The 20,104-nt window shown below is 48.0% G+C and overlaps 1 long non-coding RNA gene across 1 annotated transcript in view; it reads left to right on the top strand.

Moving 5' to 3' along the window:
• Nucleotides 1-17,159, top strand: part of LOC146199927 (uncharacterized) — a 51,565-nt gene extending 34,406 nt beyond the window's left edge. Inside the window, exon 4 of the long non-coding RNA XR_014704778.1 lies at nt 17,012-17,159. This is a non-coding gene — a long non-coding RNA (uncharacterized LOC146199927). The remainder of the gene's footprint in view (nt 1-17,011) is intronic.
• The last annotated feature ends 2,945 nt before the right edge of the window (nt 17,160-20,104 follow it).

Raw genomic sequence — 20,104 nt, 5'->3', positions numbered from 1 at the left:
TATCTAAAAATCTAATGGAGTTATTAATGGGCAATTCACATGTTAGAACAAGCGGTTTAAAATGCTCTTTCATGATAGTTAAAATGCTTTGAGCCTTTGGCTCAAGAGAGCCATGGTCACACTTAACAAGAATAAAAAAATCATCAACAAATCTAAAGACTTTTATTACGTCCAAGCTGTCAAGGTGGCTGCAAACAGCCTTGTCAAGTTTGGATAAAAGCAGATTACTCAGAATTGGCGCTATGCACGACCCGATGCATATGCCTTCTTTCTGAAGGTAGGGTTTTCCTTCCAGCACAGCTCATAAAAAGTAATTTCTTTACAATGTGCTACATAAAATGCATTTCTAGTACTAAAGCTGTCATCACGTAGTAGAAAGAAATACAAGAAACCGTGGAATAACGCACAGCTTTATGGGCTTATAAAAAGAAAATCAGTTATACCAAGACTTTATTGTTCTCTTGATTCAGCTATATTGGCGGAATTCAAGAAATGCCGAAATGCTTTAACAGCCGAAAGCAGAACGGTGTTACTACCAGAACCGTATTGAGGGCGCATAAAATAATCCGCGCGAATTTGGTACGTTGTAAACTCGTTAATTTCAAGAAAAAAAAAGCAGGGAATAAAATTACTCAACCCGTAGTTAATAGTGAAAGCCTTACAGGAGACCGGGTAGCTAATAGAATAAATACACATTTTGTGAATACTGCTTCCTATGTAGAAAAGAACGTTCAGGACGGCATCGAGGTCGACGGGGAAGCGGTGCGATCAAGACCAACACGATCTGCGCGATGGCAGTTCCACACACCTTCTTCTTTCTCATCAGCGTCCAGCGAAGGGGTCCATCTTCTTCTTCACAATGCCCCCCAGGGAAAAAGGAGCCACCCTGGCGACTTAAGGGGACGAAAAAACAATGGGGTCGTAGAACGGCTTAAGGCGCTGCACATGAACAGTTTCACGGCCACGGCGTCGCAAATCGGAACATGGCGTAAGCGGCTCAACAACATAGTTCACTAATGAAGTGCGCTCGACGACGCGGTAGGGCCCATGATACTTTTTTTTAGTCGATATTTATTGCCTCAGGGCATCAGTAGGTTATGAGATTAAGGATGAATAAATGATTAAATTAATGGAAAAAGGTTGGCTGATTTTATCAAGTCCAGAAGTGAGCGATGATGAGGTCCCTGCCTCCAAGTGACGTATGAGGCAGGATTTGTTGCTGAGAGGCCAGCTATGCTCAGGTGCTGGATTCGTGTTGGCTTGAGTGCTGGGCAGTCCCACAGCAAGTGGTGGATGTCGGCCTCGACATGTTCGTTGTTACAGATCGGGCATCCTGGGCGAGGATATAAGTGTTGGAAGTATGACCACGTCCTAGTTATAGCTGGTGTAAGGGCAACACCGACCCGGATCCTCCTAAGCGCAACCTCCTCTGCACGGGTGAGACCGCGGGGAAGGGATATCGCACACGGAGGGATAAGTGCACGTGTGCGGCGCCGGAGGTGCGCCTTTCTTGACAAAAGGAGGGTAGCGTCGTCGACTTCGAGAATCCGTGGGATTGATGCGTCTTGGTTCACGAGGCGGGTTGCAAAATCAGCTTGACTTTGGGAAGGCAGCGGATCCTGTGGGACCCGCTCAATGCGTATTGATTGTGGGATGCGCGCCGCAAGCTGGCGAATGTCCTGGCAAATTTTAGGGCAGCGGCTGACACGTCGGAGCAGACGTACTGCTTGAAGTGCGTCAGTGCGGATGACAACGTGGGCTGTAGGGAGCATGGTTATAGAAGTTATGGAGCAGAGTGCCTCCTGAACTGCCACAAGCTCAGCGCAGAAAAATGTAAGTGGTTCCGAAAGCTGAAACGTAGTTGTCTGATTCAGGCTAGGTCTCCGTGGACAGTAGATTGCCGTTTTGGCTTCACAGCCTTGCAGGCTTCATCTACGTACACTACTATGGAATCTTGAGGCAGGTTAGTATCTTGCTCTTCAAATCTCTGGCGTAGCAACGAAACAAGTTGGCAGACGTCGGTCTGCAGATGTCAGTTGGCTTGTTGTCTCCTAACTGTATAAATTTCCAGGGAGGGAGAACTGGCGCAGGTGGCTGAAGAATAATGTGTGATGTTGCATACGTCCTCAGTGCTTGCGTGGAATGCGACAAAGTGGCCTTGAGTCTGCGAGCATCACAGCGCTGCTGCACCAGTTCATCGATGGTGTTGAGCTGCGCATTCTCCTGTAACGCTACGACCGGTGTGATTCGTGGAAGGCACGTTAAGGTCCTCATAGCTTCTCGATTTACGGCTTCAATGCGATCCCATTATGCCCTTGTAAGATGCTGGAACTCGGCCTGATAAACAATACGGGGCTGCAGAACCGCCCTCACTAACTGGCGTGCAACAGACGAGCCAGCGCCACCCGTTTTAGGTGCAATTCTTCTTATTAAACTTATAGTTTGAAGTGCTTGCTTTTTTGCCTGAGAGAGCCAAGCAGTCGCTGATCCTTATTGGTGAATTGTTAAGCCCAGAATTTTCAGGCTCGAACTTTCTTGTATTGGGGTGCCTGATAAAGAGTGACGAATTGGATTTGAGGCAAGTTTACGGCGTCCCCAGTGGTTGGCGACTGACGTGTATGAAGTTTTACACACAGAAAGTTGAAGGCCAATGGAGGATGCGTAATCAGAGGTTACGTCTAATGCTGACTGAAGGGCGGCCTCTTGAGTGAGAAGATCATGGTGAGTGCTCCATACCGTGATATCATCTGCGTACTGCAAAAACTTGATTTCAGGGATATCATGTAAGCGCCATGCCAATGGGATGAAAGTAATATTGAACAACGTCGGAGACAATACTGATCCCTGGGGCACGCCACGTAGTGAAACGAATGAACCAACAGTGTCACTGCTGAGGCGTATTGCAAATTTTCTTCCATCCAAAAATGATGCGACAAAAGTGCGCACTCTCGGAGGGAGATGAAGCATGTCAATGGCATTCAGGATTGCAGCATGACTGATGTTGTCATATGCCTTTTCAACATCCATTGCTAATATGGTACGTACATTGCGGCTGCGGGTAGATGACAGAACTGCTGATGCCAAGACAGCCAACCCGTCTTCTGCACCTATGTATGGACGAAATCCAATTTGAGCAGGGTGATAAAAACCGTGCTGTTCAAGCCACCAAGAAAGTCATGTGGCTAGCATTTTCTCTGCGAGCTTGCAAAGCGTTGATGTTAAGGAGATTGGTCGTAAGTTGGCGAGGCCCGTTGGAGGCTTCCCAGGTTTGGGAATAGGGATCACGACAGCGGTTTTCCAGCTCTCGGGTACGACACCATCAAGCCACGCTTTGTTTATGGTGTCTAGTAGTTGAGGAAGTGCAGCAGTACTGAGGTTCTTGTAAACCTCATACTGAATTTTGTCCAGGCCGGGCGCTGTTTTCCGTTTCGCATCGTCAATTGCAGCCAGCAGCTCGCACATCGAAAAGGGGCTCGCAATTCCATCTGCGTCAGCAGCAGATGGTAGTTTCCATGTGTCTGCAGGTATACCTGCCATATTAAGGTTTACAGCTGAAGGAGGCAGTATATCGTATTTTGGGAAAAATTTTCGAGCAGCTTCTTTTGCGAAATCACCCGTCGACAGATTAGCCGCAAAGCATGCTGTTGCTGCTGCATCAGTAGAACGACGACCATGTTCCATTGCACGAAACGTTCGCCATAGTGAGGCATTCGATGATTTATCAGAAAATTGTTCACACCATGCATGCCACTGGCGTCGCGAGAGATCGCGTTCATATCTCCGAGCCTTCGCGGTAAGATAATTCAGTCGTGTACGTGCCTGCCCCGAAGTAGGGTCTCGCGTAGCAGCCAGCTCAGCTTGACGGCGGGCTGCCTACAAGTTAAGCAGGCCGAGATCTGGTGCCGGTCGACCTACATCAATCCAGGTAGTAGTCGTAGCGCTGTTTAGTGCTGTCTGTATACGGTCAACAAGGAGTGACGGCGAATCTGAAGACATATTGTCGAGACATGAGCGAAAGCTGTCCCAGTTTATCACAGAACATTTGCGGCGTAAAGGGCGGAGACAGGAGGGATGGAGACCGATGAGGATAGGGTGGTGATCACTTCCCCAGCAGTCCGGCTCCATGTGCCAAGAGGGAGTTGCTGCGCCCAACCACCACGTCAAGTCTGGAGCATAGGCAGCACTACGTATGTGACGCACAGGCCGTGTTGCTGTCCCAGGGTGATTAAGCAGAACAAACAGGGCATCAGTGAAGGCGTCCCGCACACGCCTACCACGAGGGCTTGCAGTCGGATACCCCCAATCTGGGTGAGGGGCGTTAAAGTCGCCTCCGACTAAAATTGGACACCCGGGGTATTGCCGACGAACACTTAGTAACCAACCAAGATTAATACGGGAAGAGGCGCCTCCACCTGGTCGAACGTAATAAGAAACAAGAACAACGGTTCCTTTCAGAAATTTAGCAGCAACTGCTACTACCTCTTGGTATTATGTGCACCAGATTTCGAGAGAAAGGCGTACATGAGAAATACGCGTTTCAACATATATCGCCGCCTTTCCCGGGGTCGAAGCAGTCTGCCCGCGACGGTCGGTCATTGAAGGAGACACGTAGCCGCTGAAGCCCGGAATGGATGGCAAGGCGTTCGTTTCTTGAAGTGACATAGCCCACACCCGAAGCTTGTTAAATCGCAGTCGGGTCATGAGCTCGGCCACCTTCGTGGAAATGCCTCTACAGTTCCACTGTAGTACACCAGGACGACCGGATTTCGCCATTTTTGTGTGCTAGTCCAAGCGCTGTAGTATCACAGATGTCAGGTTGGACAACTGGTTGACCATATAGCGGAGCAGGGATGTTGCAGAGTTATCATTGGGCGTTGTGGTACTCTGGGAAGAGGCAGCAAATGGCCCTGTTGTGCGGGATGAATGCGGTTGTGTTGGGCAATTACTAGATTTGGCGGTTACTTCTGCAGCTCGCCGACATCGAGCAAGCATTTCGCGGTGTTGTCGGAGCTTAGAGACCTCTGCTAAGAGACGATTGATTTGCTCATCCACTACAGCCATATCATGCACCGACCACTGCTGCTGAAGAAGCTGACGTTGAGAGATTTTATGCGGACCTACAATGCCTTTTAGACCGTACCCCATCATCAGACGTCGTTTTTCTCATAGGAGACTGGAATGCTAAGGTCGGGAGTGAAGAAATATCCGGAATTACAGGCAAGTTGGGTCTTGGTGAGCCAAATGAAGCTGGGCAGAGGCTAGTAGAGTTCTGTCAAGAAAACAACCTGACCATAGCGAATACTCATTTTCAACAGCACAAGAGGCGCCTGTACACATGGATTTCACCGGACGGTCTGTACAGGAATCAGATCGATTATATTATTTGCCGGCAGAGATGGAGAAGCGCTATACAAGCAGTAAAAACAAGGCCTGGGGCCGATTGTGGCACCGATCATCAGCTTCTTGTTGCCAAAATTAAGCTTCGATTGAGGAAAACGCAGAAAACTAGAAGGCCTTTCAGGTATGATCTGGATCAGATTCCATTAGAATATGCTGTGGAAGTGAGGAATCGATTTCAAGAATTAGATCTAGAAGACAAAGAGCCCGAAGAGATGTGGACTGATGTTCGTGATATAATACAAGAAGTTGCTACTAAGGTAGTTCCAAAGCAAAAGAAATGCAAAAAAGCAAACTGGTTATCTGAAGAGGCTTTGCAAATAGCTGAGGAAAGGAGGATGGCAAAAGGTATGGGGGAAAGAGAAAGATACAAGGTTCTCAATGCGGATTTTCTGAAAATAGCAAGGAGAGATAAGAATGCCTTCCTGAACATACAGTGTCAAGCAGTTGAGGACAACAGCCAATTAAGGAACACAAGAGCTCTGTATAAGACAATCAAAGATATCAAAGGAAGCTTCTGTGCTAAGCTGGGCGTGATAAAGGACAAACGAGGCAAGGACCTCACTGAAGCCTCAGAGATAAAGAAGAGGTGGCAGGAATACACAGAAGAACTGTACAAGAAGGACCCGGATGTGCAAACCCAACATAAGCCGGTTGTGATTACTGATCTCGAGCCGGGCATCCTGAAGAGTGAAGTTGAATGGGCCTTAGCCAGCCTTGCTAAGAACAAAGCTAGCGGAATTGATGGTATTCCAGCTGAGTTGCTTCAAAACCTCAACCACGACGCTGTTAACACACTGCATACATTGTGTCAAAAGATTTGGACAACCCTGAAGTGGCCACAGGATTGGAGGAGGTCAGTTTACATCCCCATTCCAAAGAAAGGCAGTGCCAAAGATTGTTCCAACTACCGCACGATCGCGCTTATTTCGCATGCTAGCAAGGTGATGTTAAAAATCCTGCAAGGTCGGCTGCAGCAGTATGTGGATCGGGAGCTTCCGGACGTGCAAGCTGGGTTTCGCAAGGGCAGAGGAACTAGAGACCAAATTGCCAACCTTCGCTGGATCATGGAAAAAGCAAGAGAGTTCCAGAAACCCATTTACTTCTGCTTTATTGATTACGCGAAAGCGTTTGACTGCGTAGATCACAGCAGATTGTGGCAAGCTCTCCAAGAGATGGGAGTTCCAATCCACCTCATCTGTCTCCTCAGGAACCTTTATGAAGGGCAAGAGGCCACAGTTAGAACTGGGCATGGTCTTACTGATTGGTTTCCGATTGAGAAAGGGGTGAGGCAAGGCTGCATACTGTCGCCCTGCCTATTTAACCTATATGTAGAGTGCATCATGAGAAAGGCCGGTCTGGACGAGTCTTCAGCTGGAGTGAAGATTGCTGGAAAACGTATCAACAACCTTAGATATGCGGATGATACCACTTTAATGGCAGGAAGTGAAGTGGAACTCAAGAGAGTTCTGATGTGCGTACAAGAAGAGAGTGAGAAGTTTGGGCTTAAACTGAACATTAAAAAGACGAAGATCATGGCGTCTTGCCCTATCAAGGCCTGGAGCATCAATGGACAAGAAGTGGAAGCTGTGACAGATTTTCTGTTCTTGGGCGCCAAGATTACCTCGAAAGCAGACTGCAGCCATGAAATTAGGAGACGCCTGCTTCTGGGAAAGAGAGCAATGGTTAGCCTTGACCGCCTAGTAAAGAGCAGAGACATTAGTCTGCCAACCAAGATCCGTATTACCCGTGCTATGGTCTTTCCAGTTGTGATGTATGGATGCGAGAGTTGGACTGTGAAAAAGGCTGACCGCCGAAGAATTGACGCGTTTGAATTGTGAGCTGGCGAAGACTCTTAAGAGTTCCTTGGACTGCCAGAAGATCAAGTCAGTCGATATTGTCGACCATAAACCCTGACTGCTCATTGGAGGGTCAAATTCTAAAGTTAAAGCTCAGCTACTTTGGTCATCTGATGAGAAGAGAGGAGTCGCTGGAGAAAGATTTGATGTTGGGAAAGGTTGAGGGTCGCCGGAGAAGGGGTAGGCAGCGAACGCGATGGTTAGATGGCATTCTCGAGGCATTGCAGATGAAGCTATGTGATGTTAAGAAGATAGTGAGAGACCGGAAAGCGTGGCGTGACATGGTCCATAGAGTCACGAAGAGTCGGACACGACTGAACGCCCGAACTGAACTGACAGCCATATCGTCGTCTGGTAGATCAGTCCGCTGCTGTATTGGCTGTTGTCGACGGCGTTTCTTGAGCACCGCATCATTAGACTTTGTCTTAGCCGGAGGTGCATTCGAAGCGGGCTCAGGAAGCTCTGGCCACTCGTCATCATCCCACTGAAGAGCTGCAAAGCGATTGGATGTCTGCACCGGTGTCATGTCCTCTATTAGCCAACGCTTAGTGTTCCGAAGACGAGCCTTCTGCGTTGCCTTTTGCTTTGTCGGACAACTTGGAGATGGTATCTCGTGGTCGTCCGATTTGCAGAGGCCGCATCGGTACCTAACTTTTCCTTCAGACGCACCTTCATCGGCAGTAGCAAAGGGGCAAGATTTTCGCATGTGCCCTGCCCGAAAACAGTTATAACAGTAAACCACACTCGGTTTATACGGCCGTGGCCTTAATATGCAGCCGTAGTAGTACAGACAGGCTGGGAGTGTCGGAGGGCCTTGCAAGGTGATCATGCAGGAACGCCTCTTTCCTATGTGTCGGGCCTGTATGACTCGGTGCGTTGGGCAGTACAGCTCACGTTGAAGGGTGGTTTGATCTTCGTTTATGTCGACGTTGTAAACGACGCAGCGCTGCAAGTCGGAGCCTCCAACTAGATACACTTGCACAGGCACTGAGATCTCACTTGTGACTGAAATACAACTAAGCGTTTGGACACGTTCCACCGCAGTAAGTGTCGGGAGCCACACAGCTATAGTGTTTGACTTCTTCATTGCCGTGAAGCCCCGAAAACCTCTTGTTCCGAGACACGCGTCCAAGTTGGCCTGGATGATCCTGTTTGGTATATCGGTGAGGCTTTTGTTGGCTAGAGATTTAATCGCCACTTTATAAGATGACGATCCCGGTGTAGGTGCTACCTTGTTTTCGATAGTTAAACAGGAGCGCTTTCCTTGATAGCCACCACTTGCCGAGGACGAATTCGATTGATTATCTTCCGAAGGACGCTTGTGAGGGGCACGGGTGCTCGTTGATGCGGATGGCGGAGCCGATAGGTCCATTGGAGAGCTTGTCTCCTCAGGTCGCACTGTTGGATGTGCATCTCGTCGTGTTAGCTGAGTGGCCATAGCCGTGCTCCGCCAAGAGAACAGTTCACTTACGGGCTGTTGTCCATTTTGGGAAGGCTGAATGGGCGCTGGTGCTGAAGAACCGGGAGCACCAAGCTGGACCTGAGGCCGATGGTCAGCTTGAGGTGTCGACGGCAGGGCAGGAGTTGCAGCGAGCAACTCCGGCGAAGCTACCTCTGCCAGCGTGGCAGCGGCAGCACTAGGCCTAGCCTCCGTGCCGACCTGAGCTGCAATCATGCATGAGTAGCATGCGCCGGAGGTCTCGCAACCTGACGCGGAGAGGACGTCTGGAGCTCCCTCGGAAATAGAAGATCCACTTCTCTGGAGACAGGACAGGTGCTTACAAGGACGGCAAGAATTTTCAGAGGAGCGATGAAGCCACCTTAGCAGGAAGACACTTCTTTCTCCCGACGCTGAGTTCGAGGTTTTTTCTGATACTTTGAGATCAGTTTTGTTGAGAGGCCGGGGCTGCCGGATGGAACCCATAGCCACACGAGTGAGCCGGGCTCGAAGTGCGGTGCATTCTTCTGAATGGTATCATGGCGATATTTTTGGCGCCACTGAGAGTCGGCTGTGAATGTCCGTGCAATCTGGTGCCATTCTTCTGCATGCTGTGCAGCTTTGGTCACTGTGGTACATTCTGATGCGTCAGGGTTGTAGGGGAGGACAGTATCAAGGGGAGCAGATGGATGCCGACCGTAAAGCAAAAAGAACGGAGAGAAACCCGTGCTGGATTGCGTAGCAGTGTTGTACGCGTAGGTGATGTAAGGAAGGACAATGTCCCAGTTTGTGTGGCTGGATCCGACGTACTTCGCGAGCATGTCACCGAGGGTGCGATTAAATCGTTCAGTAAGGCAGTTGGTTTGCGGGTGGTAGGCGGTGCAAGTCCGGTGATGATTTTGCACTGAGCGAGCAGGGCTTGAATGACGTCAGATAAGAAAGCACGACCTCTGTCGCTGAGTAATTCACGAGGAGCACCGTGACGGAGCATGAAGTTCTTCAATAAGAAACCGGCCGCATTTCGGGCTGTTGCAGCTGGGAGCGCGGCGGTTTCGGCATATCGCGTCAGGTGGTCGACGGCGACGATAACCCAGCGATTGCCATCAGCTGTGTACGGAAGAGGGCCATAGAGGTCAATTCCAATGCGGTCGAAGGGTCTAAGCGGGCACATGAGAGGCTGTAACTCACCAGCCGAACGGTGAGAAGTAGGTTCGCGGCGTTGGCAAGTCAGGCACGATCGAACGTACCTAAGTACCGAGTCTAACATACCGCTCCAATAGTAGCGAAGACGGATTCGAGTGTAGGTCTTGAAAACTCCGGCGTGACCGCAATGCGGATTGGCGTGAAAAGCTGTGCATATTTGAGTCCGTAGATGGCGCGGAATCACGAGGAGCCATTTCCGTCCACTCGAGTTGTAGTTGCGCCGGTAAAGGAGGTGATCCCGAATCTCATAGTGGGAGGCTTGACGGCGAAGTGCGCGTGAAGGGGTAATCGCTGAATTGTTGGAAAGGTAGTCAATAAGGGATGCGATTCATGGATCCTTTCGTTGTTCAGCGGGCATGTCACTGATGTCGAGGGAAGATACTGCAGAGTCCGAGACGGAGAGGCTGGCAAGATCGGCTGGGAGCGTTGAGCGAGACAAAGCGTCGGCGTCTGTATGCTTGCAACCAGATAGGTAAATAACACGGATGTCTTGTAGACGAAGAGCCCACCGTGCCAAGCGGCCCGAAGGGTCCTTGAGCGATGAAAGCCAGCAGAGGGCATGATGGTCCGTGACTACGTCAAACGAACGGCCGTAAAGGTAAAGGCGAAAATTTGTGAGGGCCCACATAATGGCCAAGCACTCCTTTTCCGTTACAGAGTAGTTCGCTTCGGCTTTTGTGAGAGTACGGCTGGCATACGCGGCTACGTATTCACCGAAGCCGGGAGGGCGCTGAGCAAGCACAGCGCCGATGCCGACACCACTGGCGTCTGCATGCACTTCGGGTCAAAATGGCGCAGGATGGGTGGGGCTGTGAGGAGGAGGCGCAATGTGTTTTAGGCGTCCTCGCATGCTGGTGACCACAGCGAAATATCTGAGGCAGTGCCGAGGAGCTGAGTCAGCGGGGCGACAATGGAAGCAAAGTTCCGTATAAAACGCCGAAAGTGAGAGCACAGGCCCAAAAAAGTTAATTGCTTGATGGTAGTAGGCTTCGGCAACTCGGTCACAGCTCGGTGTTTGGCGGGATCAGGACGTACACCCTCCTTGGGCACAACGTCGCCTAAAATGGTCAGCTCACGAGCAGCGAAACGACACTTTTTAAAGTTGAGCTGCAGGCCGGCGTTCGCAATGCATGTCAAGACCTGCTTCAGGCGAGAGATGTGGGTCGCAAAGTCCGTCGAGAACACCACGATGTCGTCAAGGTAGCAGAGGCATGTCTTCCACTTCAGACCACGCAGTATAGTATCCATCATACGCTCGACTGTAGCAGGGTCATTACAGAGACCGAAAAGCATGACGGTAAATTCAAAGAGGCCATCGGGGGTGACAAATGCGGTTTTAGGGCGATCTTCCGCAGCCGTGGGTGCCTGCCAGTAGCCGGATCGTAAATCGAGTGAGGAAACGAGTTCAGCATTTTGTAAGCAGTCCAATGCATCATCTATACGCGGAAGGGGGTAGACGTCTTTTCTCGTGATTTTGTTCAGGCGACGGTAGTCGACGCAGAAGCGTATAGAACCGTCTTTCTTCCTCACTAAGACAACAGGAGAGGACCACGGACTGTTAGACGGCTCAATCACACCATTCTCAAGCATAGTATGAACTTGGGCTTCACTAACTCGGCGTTCGGTGGCAGACACTCGATAGGGACGCTGGCGCAGAGGAGCATGGGATCCGGTGTCAATGTGGTGGGCAACAGTGTATGTGCGTCTCAAAGCAGGCTGATGAGAGCCGAATGAAGAGCGGACAGATGAAGCAGTGCGTTGAGGGCCAGGAAGACTGGCATCGATGGAGCAGAGAAAAACGTCGGCAGAAGACTGGTCCAGCGCAAGAACAGGCGGTGTGAGTGCAGCCAAGTCAGCGGGCTGCGAAGAGGGTGTTTCGTCAGCGGTGAGAATAGAATCCATGAGCTGGATGGTGCCGAGGGATTCACCGCGACGCAGGGATACGGGAAATGAGAACGGATTAGAAATCCAGAGCGCGGTGAGGCTAGCTGATATAGAAAGTACGGCATGGCAGGGGGAGCCTTTTGCGGTTTAGAAAGATAGGTGATGGGGTGAAAGGTACATCGGTACTGCAGGAAAAAGCAGAAGCGGTGGGCACAAGAACGAAAGAGCACGCAGGAAGATCAGTATTTTCGGCAACGACAACTTTGGGGTAAGGAACGTCCGGCGATGGTTCGTCTAGCGCAAAAATCTCCAGTTCGGCACGAGCACAGTTAATCACCGCATTACGTCGCGATAGAAAATCCCAGCCCAAGATGAGATCATGCGAGCAGGAAGTCAAAACGACGAACTCTATTGCGTACACAACTTTCTGAATGACGACTCGTGCTGTGCACACCGCTATAGGCTCTATCGTCTGGGCATTTGCCGTGCATATCGACAATCCTGAAATTGGTGTCGTCACTTTGCGCAATGAACGGCAAAGACTTGCAGCCATGGCAGAAACAGCAGCGCCGGTGTCGACCAGAGCCAGTACTATAACGCCGTCAACAGAAACTTCAAGCAGATTTTCAGGAGATACGTGAGGGCTTTGACAGTTCGCTCGTTGCGCCGTTCTCGCCTCAGGAACTGCGGCATTCAGTTTTCCTCTTGCGCAAGATTGGGACGGCGTCGCAGAGGGGATAGAGAACGGCGAGGCGGCGAGGTTGAGCGGCGAGGAGAAAAGGTCGTACGGTCATCCGCGGCGGAACTTGCAGATGGATCGGCGGCGGCGTACTGACCTCGGGGCGGCTACCAGGAAGCTGACGTTCGGCGCGGTAGAAAATCATCGGGAGTGCGATTTCGGCAGTAGCGGGAAATATGGCTAGGAAATCCGCAGGAAAAACAGATGGGACGGTTATCACTGGTTCGCCATGGATTGCGGCGCAGCGGACGTGGTGGAACCAATGGCTGTGGCGCCTGAAGAAATTCTCGCACAGGCCCTGGAGGCGTAGCGTACATCAGAGGGTAGCTTGGTGGCCGCGGACGTGCAGCGACGGCAGCGTACGTCAGTGGTGCGACAGGAGGGGGGGGGGCGCATGTCAACGGTGGAGTGACAGGGACGTCGGTGTATGCGAGGGGCTCCACGGCCGGCGCTGTCTGAGGCATGGGCGCTGGCGGAGGGGCAGATGGAAGGGCCTCCGCCACGCGGTCGGCGATGACCTGTCGAAGGGGCGCCAAATTGCGGGACAGCTCGCAATTTGTGGTCAGCAGAGATATTTGGCGAGCAACTTCCTCGCGGATGAAGTCTTTGAGCTGCTGCAGCAGCGAGGAGGTCTGAGATGTTGCGGAGAGGCCAGAAAGTGACTCTGCAGGCGCGGAAGGCTGTCGAGGGAGGATGCGCTGCTTGCGCAACTCATCGTAGCTCTGGCAGAGATTTATAACTTGAGCAACGGTAGTCAAATCCCGGGAGTTTAACATTTGAAAGGCGTCATGTTCGATGCCCTTCAGGATATGCTTTATCTTCTGTGGCTCGGACATCTGAGCATTTACGCGACTGCACAGGTAGAGTACATCTTCAATATAACTTGTAAATGTCTCGCCGAGCCGCTGTGTTCGATCCTGCAGACGTTGTTTGGAGCGGAGCTTTCGTACTGCTGGACGACCAAAGACGCTTGTAAGACTAGCCTTGAATGAGTCCCAAGGCGTGATACCAGCTTCGTGGTTACGACACCACAAGTTGGCAACGCCGGTCAAATAAAATATGACTTTTCTTAACTTTGTGGCGTCGTCCCACTGATTGTACGAACTCACTCACTCGTACGAAGCAAAGCCAGTCTTCGCAGTCAGTGTCGTCAGTCCCGCTGTAGAGCGCAGGGTCTCGCTGGCGTAAGGAGCCAGAGCAGACAACCGGCGGGGTCATCGGGTTGGCTGGGAGGCGTTCGTCGTTAGCCATACGAGAGTCAGGGAGTGTGCGGGTGCGAAGCTCCAGCGTGAGACAAGGATTTCAGGCCGCACCTCCACCAAATGTAGAAGAAGGACGTTCAGGACGGCGTAGAGGTCGACGGGGAAGCGGGGCGATCAAGACCAACACGATCTGCGCGACGGCAATTCCACACACCTTCTTCTTTCTCATCAGCGTCCAGCGAAGGGGTCCATCTTCTTCTTCACACCTATATCAATACCAATGTAAACGTGCGCGATGTCCCAATGCCAGTGGGTGCAACGCTGAGTCAGTCTCCTTTCCTGCGACCTCTTGACCCGAATGAAATGCCAAATATAGTTGGCAAACTTAGCAATAACACAGCTCTTAGTATTGACGAATTTGGACCAAATGAAATAAACCTAATATCGCCTTTGATGTGTGAAGTCATTAACTGTATAATTAACCTCACTTCGACACCAGGTGTATTTTCAAAAGAACTGAAATTCGCTGAAGTTGCTGCAATATTCAAAGGTAGAGATATGAACTCTTTATCTAAATACAGACGAATTTCAGAAATTCCTGCTATATCTAAGGTATTTGAAAGTATTATTCAAAACCGATTAGCTTCATTTTTGGAAAAATATGAAGTCATAACTCAGTGTCATTATGGCTTACAGAAGCCCCGGTCAACTGAACTGGCTCTACTTTTCATCAAGACAAATATATTGAAATCGTGGAAAGTAAAAATTATACACTAGGTTTTTTTCCAGACAATCAAAAAGCGTTTCGTTCTGTACCGTTTGATTTATTCCTCAAGAAAGTATCGAGATATGGAGTGCGAGTTACCGCCTTAAACCTATAATTAGCTATATGAATGATCGATGGCAGGTGATTAAGACTAGCAACGCTGTATCAATGCTGTAAAAACAAGGCGCTCCGGAATTATCCATATTAGGTTCATTATTATTTCTCATTATATTGTTGAAATTCTTGGTGTAGATAGCTCCGCTCAAGTTGTAATATATGAAGATGATACCAATATTTTCTTCTCGTCACATAATTTACGGACATTAGAATCTTCTGTGAACACCTAGCTTGCACACCTACCAAACTAGTTAAGGAACAATAGACTATGACTTAATGCCTCTAAAACAACATATATCATATTTTGCATGTCCTGTCAGCAAATCTTTGCCTAGCAAACTCGCTGTAAAATTTGAGGATATTTTAATAAATCAAGTAATCGAGCAAAGGTTACTCGAGGTTTGATTTTATGAAGATATGCGCTGGTCTACTAACAGAAAAAACGGCCCGTACATTTGGATTTCTGTACAGCATATCTCATTTGATACCTGTCTGGCTTAAAGGAACGTTTATTTTGCCCTTTTATACTCAAGATTAAAATATGCTTTGACTGTTTGGGGGACCACTACGTAATAAAGTTATACTAAACTCCCTACTTTACAAAGTATTTTGATGCTTTGAATCTTTTAGTTAAATAGTACAGGGTTTAAGAACAGCTTCTCTGCCAAAAAAATCAGCATGCTAAGGGCGGATCAGTTATATCATTTCAAGCTTTTGTAAATGCTACACTACAAGACTTGTCACAAAAAGTAAACACTAAAATTGCTCAATATCATTTAAGGTATCCAAAACTCCACAACCGATCAGTAAGGAAGAATTGTGGAAAGCAAACAATGCCCTATCAAATACCTATAACCCTAAATAAATATCTAGGAATGTTAAACTTTGAACCTAGAGCAAGTGTGCTTGAACGCCATATTATTGATACATTGTTGTTCTCTGGTATAAAATATACACATAAATGAACTTCCTTCTTTTTGTGAAATAATCCTTGTGTAACAGAGATAGTTTACACTGCACCTTTCCTTGTGATCTTGTTTTTGTGTTCCTTTTGTGTTGTGTGAAATTTTCTTCAGTCTACATTGCATTGCATCTTTGTTTGTACCTTTACACTAATTAAGTTTTTTATATATTGATCAAAATTAAGCTAATATAATGTAATGTGTGGTACGTTGTTTTCTGCTATTGTATGTGTGAAACGTTTTTATAATTATAAAACAGCTTCTCGTTAAATACCTGGTCTTGTTAAGGAAAAACTTGGTATTTAAATATGTGCCGAATCATCAGTCCGAACTGTATAGGGGAGAGGCCTTGTCAAGCAGTTGATCTAAACTTCTGTTCCTGAATTTGATGTGTTTCTTTCTATGTGCTTGTCTATGTTGCGCAGCAGTTCTGGGAATCAGGCATTGTAAAGTGAAATAAATAAATAATAACATGGTCGCGACAGAGCGCTAATAAGAAGGACTCACTGCGCTACGGTTGGGCTACGGCTGTTAAGGATTGATCAGAGTAGCATCGCATTATCTCATACACAATACAACACATTCAAACTCCGTTTGTAACTAGGTATGACTGTTTGAGTCAGACATTTTGCTGAGTACCCCTCACAGCACTCCCCCTTCATTCTCTCTGCTTAACCGGGTCAGTTACAGGTAACAAAAAGCCGATAAAGTGCAGCTCATATTCCAGCTTACATTCGTTTATGGATTACTTAGTACAGTGAAATCAAAATCACAATACCCTTGGCGGACCGTTTAATTGAAAACTTTAATATGCAAGACTCACATGCTTGTCACGAAAAAGCTGCAGCATATAAACGTAACTCTATTTAATCCAGTTAAAATAGTTAGTGCTCTTTGATGTGTATTGTACAGGGCAACGCTCTTTAGAGGTGAACACGGAAAAGAACGGGAGAGCTGTAATGAGCGCTGGTTAGTCCAGCGGGGCCTCGCATCGAAGGTCTATGAATAAAAGGGGCTTCAGTCAAGTGAAGCAAATAGCCCAGTGCCTGGGAGCCGTGCTTGTTGTCGTCTAACAGATCAATCGAGCTGGGGCATATGAGTTCTGCTGCAGAAAAAACCGAGCGCTGCCTCCTGGTACTTATGCACCCTAACTTTCAACTTCTATAAACGGATGGCCCTCACAGCGCGGCTGTGCTTCGCCGTGTTCAGCTTAAGTGTGGACGACCCATGTTTACTGAGGCCTACTGTTTGCTGTCTCATATATGATGATAAATCAGCCGTGCTATCATCGTGAGGTGTTGAACGGTGCGCCAAATAGACATTCATCCTACTGCATGCTCTTGAAGACAAAATACAGCAGAAAGTGCTGAAAAGTGTAAAATGCACTTCCCTATATTCATCTGTTCAATCTAGGTACTTTCTATAATTTTGACATTCCTTGCAGTGTCTTTCTATTGTGATAGAGCCTGCGAAATGTGGGTTCGAGATGGAAGCACGGACACCGAAAACGATAAATGTGAGGAAGTCTACAATAAAACGTGTGGCCTTGATAGTGTCTTCTTGTACAATAGCAGCGTTTGTGAACTTCTGAAGGACGTGCACCCAAACATTTCGATCGAATAAATGGACGCTGCTTGCCTTTTGGAGTCATGTCGTTGTTGCTAAGATATAATAAAGGTTTGATCATATGAGCTTATCTCTAGCTTTTGTTTTTCCTGGGGGAGAGTAAGTGGAGAGGAGCAGCATCAAGGCACTTTTATTAGCAAGACGTCGGAGAAACAACAAACCTCCGAACCTCTTCAAACCTAAAATTTTGAAAACGCAAACCCAGAAGGAGAAGCAAAAATTTTATAATTCAACATTACGCTACTAACTGGACACCCCGGACAGCTGCCTTTCCTTGTTTTCTTACCTATCCAAAGCAGTTATATCAGAATATTTGACCTACTTAGAGAAAAATAACGTAAGGGCAAATTTCTTCACATCCCACCACTTTTCACAAATATGCGTTATTAGTTATGCCTGTTTATGGTTCAGTCTCATGAATAAGATTTACCGTTCCAAAGCCTGACTTTTAGCCTTTATCAAAAAGTGGTCGCCACGGACAATCCTGTCTGTTGACAAATTTTGAGAAGTTTGTATCCTGAACAAAACGCGGCAATCGCGACGCCGTCTTCAATTCTCAGAGTTTAGCTTGCGGTATTGCTCCAAAACCACCACACTGAACATATAGTCAAATGGATGTTGCTCTACGCGACGTGCAAAGGTACACATGCCTTAATAATCGCATGTTTGTTTTTTTTTACCAGGGTTGATGAGTGCAGTGAGTTGCACAAACGTTTCACGTTATCTGTAGAGCTTAGAACTCTACATGAGCCTTTAAAACCGAGATACTTTCATCATGATCACATCCCCCCAATTTACTCGCTACGCGAGCAAACTATATCTATGACATAAATCTCATGAGACTTGTGTTCTTACGGATGCGATGTAAAAGTTTAGCTGGTTTCGCTTATGGGGTATAAGGTCCCAAAGCAACTCAGGGTTGAGAGATGCCTAAGTGGAGGGCTCCGGAAATTTCGACCACCTGGGGTTCATTAACGTGCACTGACGTTGTACAGGACACGGGCGCCTTGCATTTACCTCCATCCAAAAGCGGCCGCTATGGCCGAAATTCAATCCCGCATCCTCAGGCACAGCAGTCGAACGCCCTAACAAATGCAGCACCACGGTGGAGCGAATTGTAAAGAATCTCTACCCGGCTCAACCTCTTAAAGGTTGTCAGCGAATAAATAATCACCGCTCACTTTTTCACACTTCAACACCTCCATTACCTCCTGGACGTCACCTAGCTGAGATTGAATGAGTCAATTAAGAGAGAACCTGCTACAGCTGGATTCAGTACCAGAAATCTGAAAAATCACAACAGCAGAGCACAGGGCCTCCATAGCAGCATTTCAGTATCGGGAATTGACTTACCATGAAACAAACAAAAAACATATTATCAAAACGAGAATGCAAGGCCATTGCCACAATGGAATCAAAACGCAGTCTGCCCCATGCAGTGATGTTGCTTTTAACTAGGCCGTAGATTCTTGCTTGATTACGTTACCTATGAGCCGCAGTATGCGTACCGCTATGGCATGTTTCAAACGGAACTTTCGGGACCCTTCTTTTTGAGGGAGGGGTGGAGGTAGTAAACGATATTCAGATAACAGAGACATCATGCTAGCATTTGCCGCAGCATTGCAAAATGAACGGATACAAGACGCTGTTGGCTGCAGGTAGGCTTTTGCGTTGCCGTAAGGAGGCTTCTCCCATATTACTCAAGCCAATCAGTCCCGTGCTACCTGCATCGACCCACCCTTGAAAACGTTTCAACCTTATTCGCCCACCTAACATTCTGCCACCCTGTGTTACGCTTTCCTTCCCATGGAAACCACTTTGTTATCCTTAGCGACCATCGGTTATCCTCTCTTCACACTATGTACCCATTTCCTCTTGATTTCCACTCCCACTCTAAAGTCATTAAGTAGGGTTATTTTTCTGACCCAGACCTCACGTTGCCTGTCTCCTTAAGTTACATATATATTATATATTACATGTATTGCACGGAAATTTGGTAGAGGCGTTTAGGGCTGACTACATGTGAGAATACGAAAGCTTAAATGTGTGAAACCCTAACTTCTCTCTCGAAGTTTCTAAATTGATCCTAGTTCTGATTTGTATTGTGTTTTCTTGTTTGTTGCGCTGCAGGCAAGCGCTATTTATATCTTCCCTATTGAAAAAACCGGCGTCATCTATGGTCTTCTATTACTAAGCCAGCTTATTTTTTGTTCCTGGGTTTGGCTCGGTAAGCTGAAGGTTTGCCAGACTCAGAAAGCTGCGAAGGAAAACGCTGGTTGCGGTGGTAAGATGAATAAACGCTCGCTTTTGCTTTGCGAATCTAGACCTGCCTATAGTGTTCACCGCGGCACTGGGAGAACTGTACATGTGCTGGTGACGTACTGGCTCTAGTATCGTTTTTAGAAAGAATCAAAATCCGAAATTTGTAGCCCTTACACTAGACATGTGCGGCAGATGGTTTTAAGGTTTTGTTTCCTACGTGACCAAAAAGATGCATTCCTGAGAACCTTTATGCAAATCATGCTGTCCAGTGCAATTCCAGAGTTTATAGTCTCTTCATGCTCTGCTCGAGGATACACTGTGTCACGCTTCCTGCGAGAAGTCGTGTGGTCGTTCAGATTTTTGAGCGTGCGGTACTCTGTAGAGTATTTAGCGACGGTACCACCTACGCGGCTGTAAAAGGATCTTATTTCACAATTGTTCCCGGCTCCATTGTACAGAACCTTATACTGTGAAGGCCCACAGAAAGACGTGCTCAAGCGAGTTAAAAACATGACTGTTGCACCGGGCGTAAAAACATTCTTTTTTAAATTGCATACAGGAACCCTCCCAGTCAAAACATGGATGGAAGAAAAGGGCCTTTTTGTACCTCGGGGCTCAAAGTGTCTACTATGTAGGAAACCTGAAACAG

Source organism: Amblyomma maculatum, chromosome 2 (genome assembly GCF_055883805.1).
Source record: "Amblyomma maculatum isolate TAMU_Amacu chromosome 2, ASM5588380v1, whole genome shotgun sequence".
Classification (NCBI taxonomy): Eukaryota; Metazoa; Arthropoda; class Arachnida; order Ixodida; family Ixodidae; genus Amblyomma; species Amblyomma maculatum.
Note: the sequence above shows the minus strand (reverse complement) of the source record. Positions and strands in the feature narration are given on the sequence as shown.